Here is an 11615-nt window from a genome sequence, read left to right on the forward strand (position 1 = left end):
GGCCTGGGCTGGATTCGAACTCGCCACCTTAGGTGTATGTGGCTGGCACCTTAGCCACTTGAGCCACAGGCGCCGAGCCTATATAAACATTTCTTTTATTAATTTTCTTTTTCAAGTAAATATAAAGGAAAGTTGAGAGGAAAAACAATTCCAAACACCTAGCATGCCATTTTCCAAAGAAGAGAGAAATTAAGGTAGATTATTTAGATGATAACTAGTAGGTACCTATTTCCATACCACTTTTACTTAGTTTTTTTCTTTAATCAGCCTGTGAGACTGAAAAGAGTAAAGGGAAAAAACTAACAGTAAGTCTTTCCTCGTGCCTGATATTTCCCATTTACTGAACCTTGGCCTCTTGGAAAAAGCATGGACTCTGGATACAACACAAAAGGTGAGAGAGCAGGTATATATATGGTAAAGAAACTAACAAAGAGAAGAGTCCACTGATGTGGCCAGATATAAATATAAATATAAAATATATAAAATATAAATATGAAAGTTTTGGGAATAACTCCAGAAGTAAAGTTTTAGGAACAATTCCACTAAGAAATGTCTAAGACCTCTAGGAAGAGCACCACGGAACCTTTGTTCAGAACATACAAAAAGTAAATAAATGAAAGCTGGATACGTCTTCAGCAGGCTGAGTATTTCAAAGCTGTTGGTATCTCTCTCTCAAATTAATCTAGAAATGTAATGCAATTTAAACCAAAATTCTAGTGAGACTTTCAGGGAAATTTAAATCCATTTTAAATTTCACTTGAAAGACCATGTATATAAATATATCCCAAGAAATTTTCTTTTTTTAAATTTCAAGTTAATATAAGGGTACAAATTTTTAGGTTACATTGTTCCCACTTCCAGAGTAAAGTTCCAGTTGTAAAAGAGCCCCTCGCCATGTGCACATTAGGTGAGATGTGCCTCATGCCCCCAATCCTCCTGTCAATCGCCCACCCATCTTCCTCTCCCACCTCCCCCTGCCCCATACTAGACTATATTTGTGTTCTACTGTTCATATGAGTATGTAATTGTTTATATATTGGTTTCATATTAGTATGGAATACATTGGATATTTATTTTTCCATTCTTGCAATACTTTACCTAAGAAAAATGTATTTCAACTCCATCCAGGTAAATGTAAAAGATGTAAAGTCTCCATCTTTTTAATAGCTGAATAGTATTCCATGGTGTACATATACCACAGTTTGTTGATCCATTCATGGGTTGATGGACACTTAGGTTTCTTCCATGACTTGGCAATTATGAATTGAGCCACAAGAAACACTCTGGTGCAAATGTCTTTGTGGTAAAATGATTTTTGCTCTTCTGGGTAGATACCAAGTAATGGGACTGCAAGATCAAATGAAAGGTCTACTTTTAGATCTTTGAGGATTCCCCACACTTCTCTCCAAAAAGGCTGTATTAGTTTGTAATCCCACCAACAGTGCAGAAGTGTTCCCTTCTCTCCAAATCCACGCCAGCATCTGGTGTTTGGGGACTTTGTGATGTGGGCTAATCTTGCTGGGGTTAGGTGATATCTTAGAGTGGTTCTGATTTGCATTTCTCTGATGATAAAAGACAAACTTTTTTTTATGTGTTTGTAGACCATTTGTCTGTCATCCTTGGAGAAGTTTCTGTTCAAGTCTCTTGCCCATTTATAGAGGGGGTTGTTTGCACTTTTCTTATTGTTTAATTTGAGTTCTCTGTAGATTCTAGTTATCAGGGCTTTGTCAGACTCATAACATGCAAAAAAAATCTTCTCCCATTCCGAAGGCTGCCTGTTTGCTTTGTTTGTGGTACCCTTAGCTGGGCAAAAGGTTTTTAGCTTGATCAAATCCCAGTTATTTAGTCTTGGGGTTGCTGCAGTTGCCGGGGGGTGGGGGTAGGGGTGGTCTTCCTCATAGTTTTTTCCCAGGCCAACATCTTCAAGTGTTTTCCCCACAATCTCTTTTAGAATTTCTATTGTTTCGTGTCTTAAATTTAAATACTTTATCCAGCAAGAATCAATTTTTGCCAATGTTGAGAGGTGAGGGTCCAGTTTCAGACTTCTTTATGTGGATAACCAATTCTCCCAGCACCATTTGTTAAATGATTCTTTTCCCCAGTGCATGTTTTTTTAGGCTTGTCAAAGATTAAATGACGATATGTGGCTGGGTTCATCTCTAGATTCTCTATCCTATTCCATAGTCTACGTCTCTATTATTGTGGCAGTACCATGCTGTTTTGATCACCATAGACTTGTAGTATAACCTGAAATCTGGCCATGTGAGACCTCCAGATTTGTTTTTGTTTCTAAGAACTGTAATTGCTATTTGGGTTTTTTTCTGGTTCCATATGAATCAAAGTACCACTTTTTCAAGTTCTTTCAAGTATGACATTGGTTCTTTGATGAGGTTTGCATTAAATCAACATGGACACTTTAACAATGTATGCTTCCCAGCCACGAGCATGGTAAGTTCTTCCATTTGTTGACATCTTCTGTTATTTCCTTTCTCATAGTTTCATAATTCTTATTATACATCTTTTGTGAGAAATGCTCCCAAGTATTTCATCTTCTTTGGCACTACTGTAAAAGCAATAGAGTCTTTGATTTTATTCTCGGCTTGACAATGCTGGCAGATAGAAAGGCTACTGATTTGTGGGTATTGATTTTGTATCTGGAGCTGCTGCTATATTCCTTGATTACTCCTAAGAGCTTTGTAGTTGAGCCCTTGGGGTTTTCCAGGTATAATATTATGTCATCTGCAAAGAGGGAGACCTCCTCTGTCCCCATTTGAAATCCTGTGATCTCCTTCTCTTGCCTGATTGCAAAGACTAAGATTTAATGCTATGTTAAATAGCAGCAGAGACAGGGGGCATCCTTATCCAGATTTGAGTGGAAATGCTTTCAATTTTACTCCATTCAATATGATATTGTCTGTGGGTTTACTGTAGATGGCCTCTATCAATTTAAGAAATGTTTCATCTAAGTCTATTTTCTTGAGTGTTTCTATCATGAAAGAATGCTGGATATTATCAAAAGCCCTTTCTGCACCAATTGAAAGAATCATAGGGTCTTTGTTTTTGATTCCATTTTGATTCCATTCCATTCCAAATGTTTCATCTAAGTCTATTTTCTTGAGTGTTTTTATCATGAAAGGATGCTGGATATTATCAAAAGCCCTTTCTGCACCAATTGAAAGAATCATAGGGTCTTTGTTTTTGATTCCATTCCATTTTGGTGTACTGTATTTATGGATTTATATGTTGAACCCCATGAAACTTTCAAAAAGAAATTGAGACATACTTGCCTTTTCAGACTGCAAAATGTACTCTAAAACTATGGTAAATAAAACGATGTGATGCTGGAAGGGATGGATAAATGAATCACTAGACTAGAACAGAGAAGCTAGACACAGACCCATGTAAACATCTAATAAGTGATGATAAAGATGAGGGAAGGATGGCGTGTCAACAAATGGTGTTGAAATAACATATGGAAAGAAGTGAAATTCCTTCTGCCACACTGAAAAACTAAATATAGATGGACTAATGCTAAAGATATAAACAGAACAAAATAAAACATTAGTATAGAATATAGGAAACTCTTTTTATAATTTTAGAGGAGAAGGACCTTTGGAAGCATGCTACATAATCCAGAAGTCGTGAAATGAACAGATTTGATTAAATAAAACACATCTCAATGGAAAATAACAATGTAAACAAAATGGAAAGCAAATGACAAATAGAAAATTATCTGCAATACATATGATGCACTAAAGGTTAGAGCTATCAAATATAAAGAGCTATGTCAATAAGAAAAAGGTGTCCCAATAAAAAAAAAAAAGTTATGTATCTGCACTTCCTGGAAGGAATACAAACATAAAACACATAATTAACCTCTGATAATTAAATACACATTAAAATAGGAAGATGAGTTTTCTCTATCAAATTTTCAAAAAGCAGGCTAGGTGCAGTGGCTCATGCCTGTAATCCCAGCACTCTGGGACACTGAGGCAGGAGGATCACTTGAGGCCAGGAGTTCGAGACCAGCCCAAGCAACATAGTGAGAGTCCCCCCACCCCCATCTCTACAAAAAATAGGAAAATCACCTGGGTGTGATTCCCAAGTAGTGCCATCTACTTGGGAAGCTGAGGCAGGAGGATTGCTTGATCCCACCTCAGAAGTACGAGGCTGTAGTGAGCTACGATGACACCACTGCACTCTAGCCTGAGCAATGGAGTGAGACTCACTCTCAAAACAAAAGAACGGACAAAAAAGAAAATCTATTTGGGGAAAATAATACTGAGTGTTGAGGATGCATCGACATTCAAACTGTGTATCTGCTTTATCCAATCTGTTCCTCTCCTAAAAACTTATTCTATACAATTATTTGGAGAAGTTGGAAATATACATATATGGATTTTTAGTAGCACTTTTGAGACACTAACCATATTTTGGATATGAAATAATTTTTTACGATGTAATAGGATTGTTAAGCTCTAACTTTCATATTTACAGACACATATTGAAGAATCTATATAGACAGATATGATAACATGCATCTGCTTTAAAATAATTTAGCAGCAAGAAGGAGTGTGTATATAGGCCATGAACTTGTTAGGAGTCCTATCTAATAAAGAGGCTGTAAGACTAAAAAATGTACTTTCTGCCAAAAATGGAGGTTAAGATAGTACAGCCTATTAATTCTCAAAATATATCAACATTAGTAAAAAGATGTAGCTGTCTCAAATAGTGTTCAAATGACTAATAAAAATTATCAAGGAAAGAAAAATTATGACTTGAACATTTAGCTATTTCCAGGCAAAATCATTCACCCTAGAAAACAAAACAAAAACAGAAAGGAAAAAAAAAAGCCTCATGGAAAGTAAGAGCAATCTCTATTCCTATAATTATTTGGCTTTAGGTTAAAACAAAATAAAACACTAACACAAAAAAAGTCTGAAAAGACCAGCAGGAATTTGCATATTGAGCTACAGGGTTAAATGATCTAAATAATATTTTTTTATACCTAGAGTTTTAAAATAAAACAAATGTGTTAGTAAAATTATAACATCACTATTATTTAGCAATCCCAGTATCTATCAGGCATAATTTTATAATAAGACCTTTTAAAAAGCACTAAAGTAGGCTATTGTACCCACTGGGGGAGGGGGGAGAAATCTTGGTTTAATTAAAGCTACCATGTTGAGATCAGGATATTTAGTATAACAAGGAATCCATACTTATTTAATCTTGCAAGGTCTACTAGCATAACGATTTTTTTTTCCCCCAACTTTTTAAAGTTGGGTGGAAAGTCAGTTTTGTAACCCTGGCTCCTCCAGGAAGAGAGAGACAAGGAAACCTGACTTCCCCAGCAAGATAAAAAAACTGATTAGGAAGTGATTATCCTGAAAAGCATGACCAGTAGGGCAAGCTAAAACAATAGTCCTGGAAAAAATTCAACTGTCTGCTCTAGACAATAAGCAATTCATTTAAAAGGGAATGAGCAACTGGAGGACACAGATTTTCATTCAACTTTGAAACGAAATATTTCCTTCTGTATTAGGGCTCTCCAAAGAAACAGAACCAGTAGGATATATACATATAAGAGATTATAGGAATTGCTCAAGCGATTTTGAAAGCCAAGAAGTCCCCCAGTCTGCCATCTGTAAGCTGGAGAATCAGGAGGGCCTGTGGTGTCACTCAGCCCAAGTCCAGGGGAGTGGATGGTATACGTCCCAGCCTAAGTCCCAGGGCTGAAAACCGGAAGGCTGATGGTTTAAGTACCAGTCTGAGTCTGAAGGCCTGAGAACCAAGTACTGAGGTCTTAGAGAGCAAAGGATGGATGTCCAGGCTTAAACAAAGACAGCAAATTCATCCTTCCTTCACCTTTTTCTTCTATCCCAGGCCTCCATGGTTTGGATGGTACTGATTTAAAAGTTCATCTCTTCCAGAAACAACCTTACGAACACACCCAGAAATCATACATTCCAACTATCTGGGCATCCCTTCCCAGTCAAGTTGTCAAAAATCAACTACCACATCTCCCTGCTCATGACCTCCCCTCTAGGGACCACTGCATCTACGTACTTCTAGACGCGACTTACCACCCTAGTGACACACAGAAGGGCATTTCACCCAATGATCCACATCTAGCAATCATGTTTATTTTTCTTAGTATATGTAGGGAATATATGAATCTATCCCCCCTTGTTTAAGTTTAAATACTACAGTAAAGCTAAACTTACTCCCTTTGACCAGTCTCCCTCCCCTACTCTGTGGAAATTCTTCAAATCTGATCCACACCCCCGCTGTGTTAGTTCTCTCACAGAAAGACAGCAGAGATGGAGAGTTCTGGTTACCATTCTTGGCTTTAGCCCTTTTAATTTTACTTGAGAGCTTAAAAATGACTTATGTTCATAGCATGCGACCATAATTAACCTTGTAGATTCTATCTGCACTGCTCTTTTGGGTACGTTCCAATTTATCTCTCTATAAACATTTATAAGATGAACAAAGGTAAAAATGAAGAGACGCTGCATTTGCTAATGATTCTCGTGTGTTCATCTCCTTTAGCACGACCCACTACTGCAGGCTATATTCCTGAGGACAAAGAGTGACCTCTCCCAAGTCCACTTCTCTGGAGCATCCACAGAGCTGGGAAATGACCTGACAAGACAGGAGCATGCAGCTGCCGTAACACACAGTCATGCAACGATGACCCCAGGAATCAGCACAGGGGGACTTATAAACCATTTGCTTTATTTTACCACCTTCCCTCCAGAGACGGAGTCTTGCTATGTTGCCCAGGCTAGGGAGTGGCTATTTACAGGTGCAATCCCACTACTCATCTGCATGGAAGTTTTGACCTGCAATATTTCCAGGCTGGTTTACCCCTCTCCTATGCAACCTGGTGGGCCCCTGCTCCCAGGAGGTCACCATATCAATGCCCACTTTGGATGTACACACCCAATGAGCACAGTGCACTACAGCCAGGAGTCCTAGGCTCAAGTGACCCTTCCACTTCAGTCTCCCCAGTAGCTGGGACAACACACACTTGCCACCACACCCAGTGAGAATTTTAAATTATATAGACATGGTAATAAATACTAACCCAAAGACAGAGGTGATGCTACAAAGTCTGTAACATACTGTTCAAATATAAATATGTTCCTTGAAGGACTGATGTAGATTACGCTCAAAGAAGCACAAAAGAATCTACGTTTGCATCAGATATATCAGAGGATGGAGATGTGTTAGTAAAGGAGGAAAAACAATTTGGAAAGGGAATTACAGTCTGCTCACCTTTCCTTTCTTTTTGGTTAAACTAACAAACAAGAATACTCACAAGTTTCTCTGTTATTTGAAACTGACAGACTAAACTGAAAAATGTAAGCCACGATGGCTTACTGCTTTTCATATATTTTGAGGTTATGCTTAGGTGCATACAAATTTTAAGCTGTTAGATCTTTCTGGTGAGTTGAATGTTTTGTTATTTCTGAAATGTTTCTCTATATACTTCTTGCCTTCAAGCCTACTTTGATATCAGCACAGCTACATCCGTGGCCATGAGGTTAATGTTTGCACGATTTTTTCCCCTCCCCTTTTATTTTCAATCTCTCTGTGTTCATGCATCTAAGGGGGAGACTATGAAAGCAGCCTGTACATGGATTTTACTGGTTTCCCGGTACGAAAATCTTTGCTTTTTAACTGGAGCATTAATTCTACTCAAATGTAATTACTGATATATTTAGGAGTCAACCTACTACCATCTTACTATTTGTCCTGGCTGGTCCACATACACCTTTTCTTGCTTTCATTTGGATTAAGTTTTTAAATCATTATATATTTCCCCCCTTTGTTCGCTTTTCCCAATTTTACATTATTCTGTCAGTGGGTATACTGCAGTGGGTGACAGCATGAACCCTAACTCATCAAATCTAACGTAAATCTTACTTTTACCAACTCCTGGACAGTGAAAGGACTTAGAAAACCAACCCTTCTAGTTCTTTATTGTTACTATTGTTGTATATTTTAAAACTACATTAAATGTAAACCCCACAGGAAGCAAAGTTCACTTAAATTTACCAACTTCTTTCCCTTTCCGTTGCTCTTCACTCCTTCCTGCATCTCTACGTTCCCATCTGCAGTCACTTCCCTTTCTCCTGAGGGACTCTCTTCAGCATTCCTTTTAGCGCAGAGACTGTTGGTGACAAATCCTCTCAGTTTTTGTTTATGTCAAAATGTCTTTGAAGAAAAAAAAAAAAACAAAAACCAAAATCAAACTGTCTTTGAAGGTATAAAATTCTAGGCAGGCACTCTGAAGATGTCATTCCAGTATCTTCCGGCTTCCATTCTTTCTATCCAGGCTTACTACTTGCCTTTGAATTTAATGGGTATGTTTTCTTTGGCTGCTTTTAAGATGTCCCCTTTGTATTCACTTTTCATCTGTTATACAAGGTACCCCGTTTTTTTATATTTTTCCCCTTGGAGTTCAAAGTACCCTAATACATGGTCAGTATTTATAATTATAGTTGATTTTGGAAAATTCTCACCCATTACCCCAAATACTGCTAGTCTGTTGCTGTCATAGTTTTCTTGATCTTTTTGAAGAGTGGGAAGTGTCTTTAAATGACCCTGTGATGGTTAATTTTGTGTGTCAACTTGCCTGGGCTAACGCTAGACACTGTCTCTGGGTTTGCATGAGGGTGTTTCCAGGGAGAAGACACAGTAAACTGAGTCAAGACTGCCTGTGGCAACATGCACAGAGATCATCCACTCTACGGAGGCCAGAACAGAACACTCAGGGATCAGCGCTCCTGCTTCTCAGGCCTTCAGATTGACACCAGGACTTACAGTAACAGCTCCCCTAGTCCTCAGGCTTTGGGGTTTAAACTGGAAGTATACCATCAGCTTTCTTGGTTTTCCCACTTACAGATGGCAGATCCTGGGACTTTTTAGCCTCCATAATCACGTGAGCCAAACCCCTATAATAAATCTCTTTATATAATAATTTCTCTATATTAAATCTCTTTATATGTATATGTATACACACACACAGACACACCACTGCTATACACAGTTAACCTTTAAACACAGTTAACCTATTGCCAGGGTTAAGGGTGTTGCCCCCACCCTTAAAGTCGAAAATCCAGGCATAACTTTTGTCTCCCCCAAAACTAGTATAGCCTACTGTTGGCCAGAGCCTTACTGATAGCATAAATGGTCGACAGACATGTACTATTTTGTGTTGTACGTATTTTATGCTATAGTCTTACAATAAAGAAAAAAGAAAATGTTACTAATAAAATCCAAGGAAGAGAAAATGTACTCGCTGTTCACTGGGTGGAAGTGAATCATCACAAAGGTCTCTATCCTCACTGTCTTCACACTGAGTGGGGAGAGGGAAAGAGGAGGGGTTGGCCTTGCTGTCTCAGAGGCCGCAGATGTAGAAGAAAATTCACACATAAGTGGACCCACATCATTCAAAGCCGTGTTATTCAAGGCTCAGCTGTACACACACACACCTGGTTCTGAAGAGCTCTGACTAATACAGATTTCGGCACCAAGCAGTGGGAGTACTGCTGGAACAAACACCTCAAGAGCGGAAGCAGCTTTGCAAGTGGCTGAGAAGAGTTTGGAGGCTCATGATAGAAAAGGCCTCTGTTATCTGTAACAACAATGCTGATGAGGGCTCAGAAAAAGGAGAAGAAAGCTACAGAGAAAGCTTCGATCAGTCTTCCCAGACAGTAACTCAGTAATTCAGTACAGAATGTTAGTAGGAATATGGACAGTGAAAGCCATTCCAGTGAAAATAAGGAAAATGTCACTAGACAAATAGAGAGAAGGCAGTCCTTGTCATAAAGTGACAAAGAACTGGAAGTGTGTTCATATTCCAGAATTGTGTGGAAAGTAGAAGAGTGATAAAACTGGACCAGGCATGATGGCTCACACCTGTAATCCTAGCATTCTGGGAGGCTGAGGCAGATGGGTTGCTTGACCTCAGGAGTCTGAGACCAGCCTCAGCAAAAGTGAGACCCCATCTCTATTTTTTTTTTTTTTTTTGAGACAGAGCCTCAAGCTGTCCTCCTGGGTAGAGTACTGTGGCATCACAGCTCACAGCAACCTCCAACTCCTGGGCTCAAGCAAGTCTCCTGCCTCCACCTCCCAAGTAGCTGGGACCACAGGTGCCCGCCACAACGCCCAGCTATTTTTTTTCTTTTTTTGGTTGCAGCTGTCATTGTTGTTTTGGCGGGCCAGGCTGGATTCGAACCCACCACCTTAGGTGTATGTGGCGGGTGCCTTAGCTACTTGAGCCACAGGCACCAAGCCGACCCCATCTCTATTAAAAATAGAAACATTATGGTGGTGCCAGTAGCTCACTCAGTAGGGCACCAGCCACATATACCAAGACTGGCGGGTTCAAACCCGGCCCAGGCCAGCTAAAACAACAATGACAACTGCAACCAAAAAAATAGCCAGGTACCTATAGTCCCAGCTACTTGGGAAGCTGAGGCAAGAGAAATCGATGAAGCCCAAGAGTTGGAGGTTGCTGTGAGCTACGACATCACAGCACTCTACCTAGGGTAACAGCTTGAGACTCTGTCTCTAAACAAAACAAAACAAAAATAGAAACACTAGTTGGGCGTTGTGATTACCTATAGTCCCAGCTCCTTGGGAGACTGAGGCAAGAGAATCTCTTGAGCCCAAAAGTTTGAGGTTGCTATGAGCTATGATGATGCCCAAGGTGACAGAGTGAGACTTTATCTCAGAAAAAAAGGGGGGGGGGTATAAAATTGGATATTTTGCTGAAGCTATTTATAAGCAAAATGTCAAAAGTGCAGTTTGGCTGGCTCCTCCTGACGGATTATAGTAAAATGTGAAAAGAGAGCTATAACTTAAAGACAGAACTGTTAGGCAAAAAGGAAGCAGAACTTAAAGATTTGAAAAATTCTATCCATACTGAAAAGCATGAGAAAGTGTGTTTAGGGGAGAGCACTGTGGATGTGGACAAGTTCCCCTTCAATAAAGGGATCAGGATGGGTGGGGACCCCAGACTTCATCGGCCACCCTAGTAGAACTGCCAGTCTGAGCTAAAGGGAAGCAGTGAGGAGAATGACTGACAGCTGTCAGGCTTGGATTTTACAGGACCAGACCATACCGGTAGGGGCTAAGAATGTGCGCTATTCTTCAAGATAAAGGAAGAATGTCCCCCCGAAGGTGAATCAGACATCAGCAAGGCTGCCTCCTTGGCTGGAAAGGGGGACCATTTACTTGCTTTCAAAAAGTAGGATGGCCTCTGCCCAAAGCTATGGGGACAGAGTCACCCAGCAGAGCAACTCTTGCTGAGTAAAGCTGTGGAGGCAGGACCCTCACCTCAGTGGGCTTGGAATGGACTTGGGAGTGCAGAACAGTGACCCCCAAAAGATTATCCTCAGGTTGGATGTACCTGGGCTCTGTTACCCCTTTCATCTTTCCTATTTCTTTCTTTCGAAATGGAAATGTCTACCCTGTTCCTGTCCCACCACTGTAGTTTGGAAGTACAGGCTGGCAGATGAAGAATATTTGTCGGCTCGGCGCCTGTGGCTCAAGCGGCTAAGGCGCCAGCCACATACACCTAAGGTGGCGGGTTCGAA

At 39.9% G+C, this 11615-nt stretch overlaps 1 protein-coding gene across 4 annotated transcripts in view; it reads right to left on the minus strand.

The window, feature by feature from the left end:
- The window catches only part of INPP5F (inositol polyphosphate-5-phosphatase F), a 100696-nt gene that overhangs the window by 54488 nt on the left and 34593 nt on the right, over positions 1-11615 (minus strand). Inside the window, exon 1 of one of the 4 annotated variants that reach the window (XM_023511632.1) lies at positions 8072-8183. The exons of the other annotated variants lie outside the window; for them this stretch is intronic. The gene's annotated coding sequence lies outside the window, so the exon portion shown is untranslated. Of the gene's footprint in view, positions 1-8071; positions 8184-11615 lie in introns of those variants that run through there. 4 annotated transcript variants of the gene reach the window in all.

This window comes from Otolemur garnettii, unplaced genomic scaffold, assembly GCF_000181295.1.
Source record: "Otolemur garnettii isolate 467f Iridium unplaced genomic scaffold, OtoGar3 scaffold00021, whole genome shotgun sequence".
Lineage (NCBI taxonomy): Eukaryota > Metazoa > Chordata > Mammalia > Primates > Galagidae > Otolemur > Otolemur garnettii.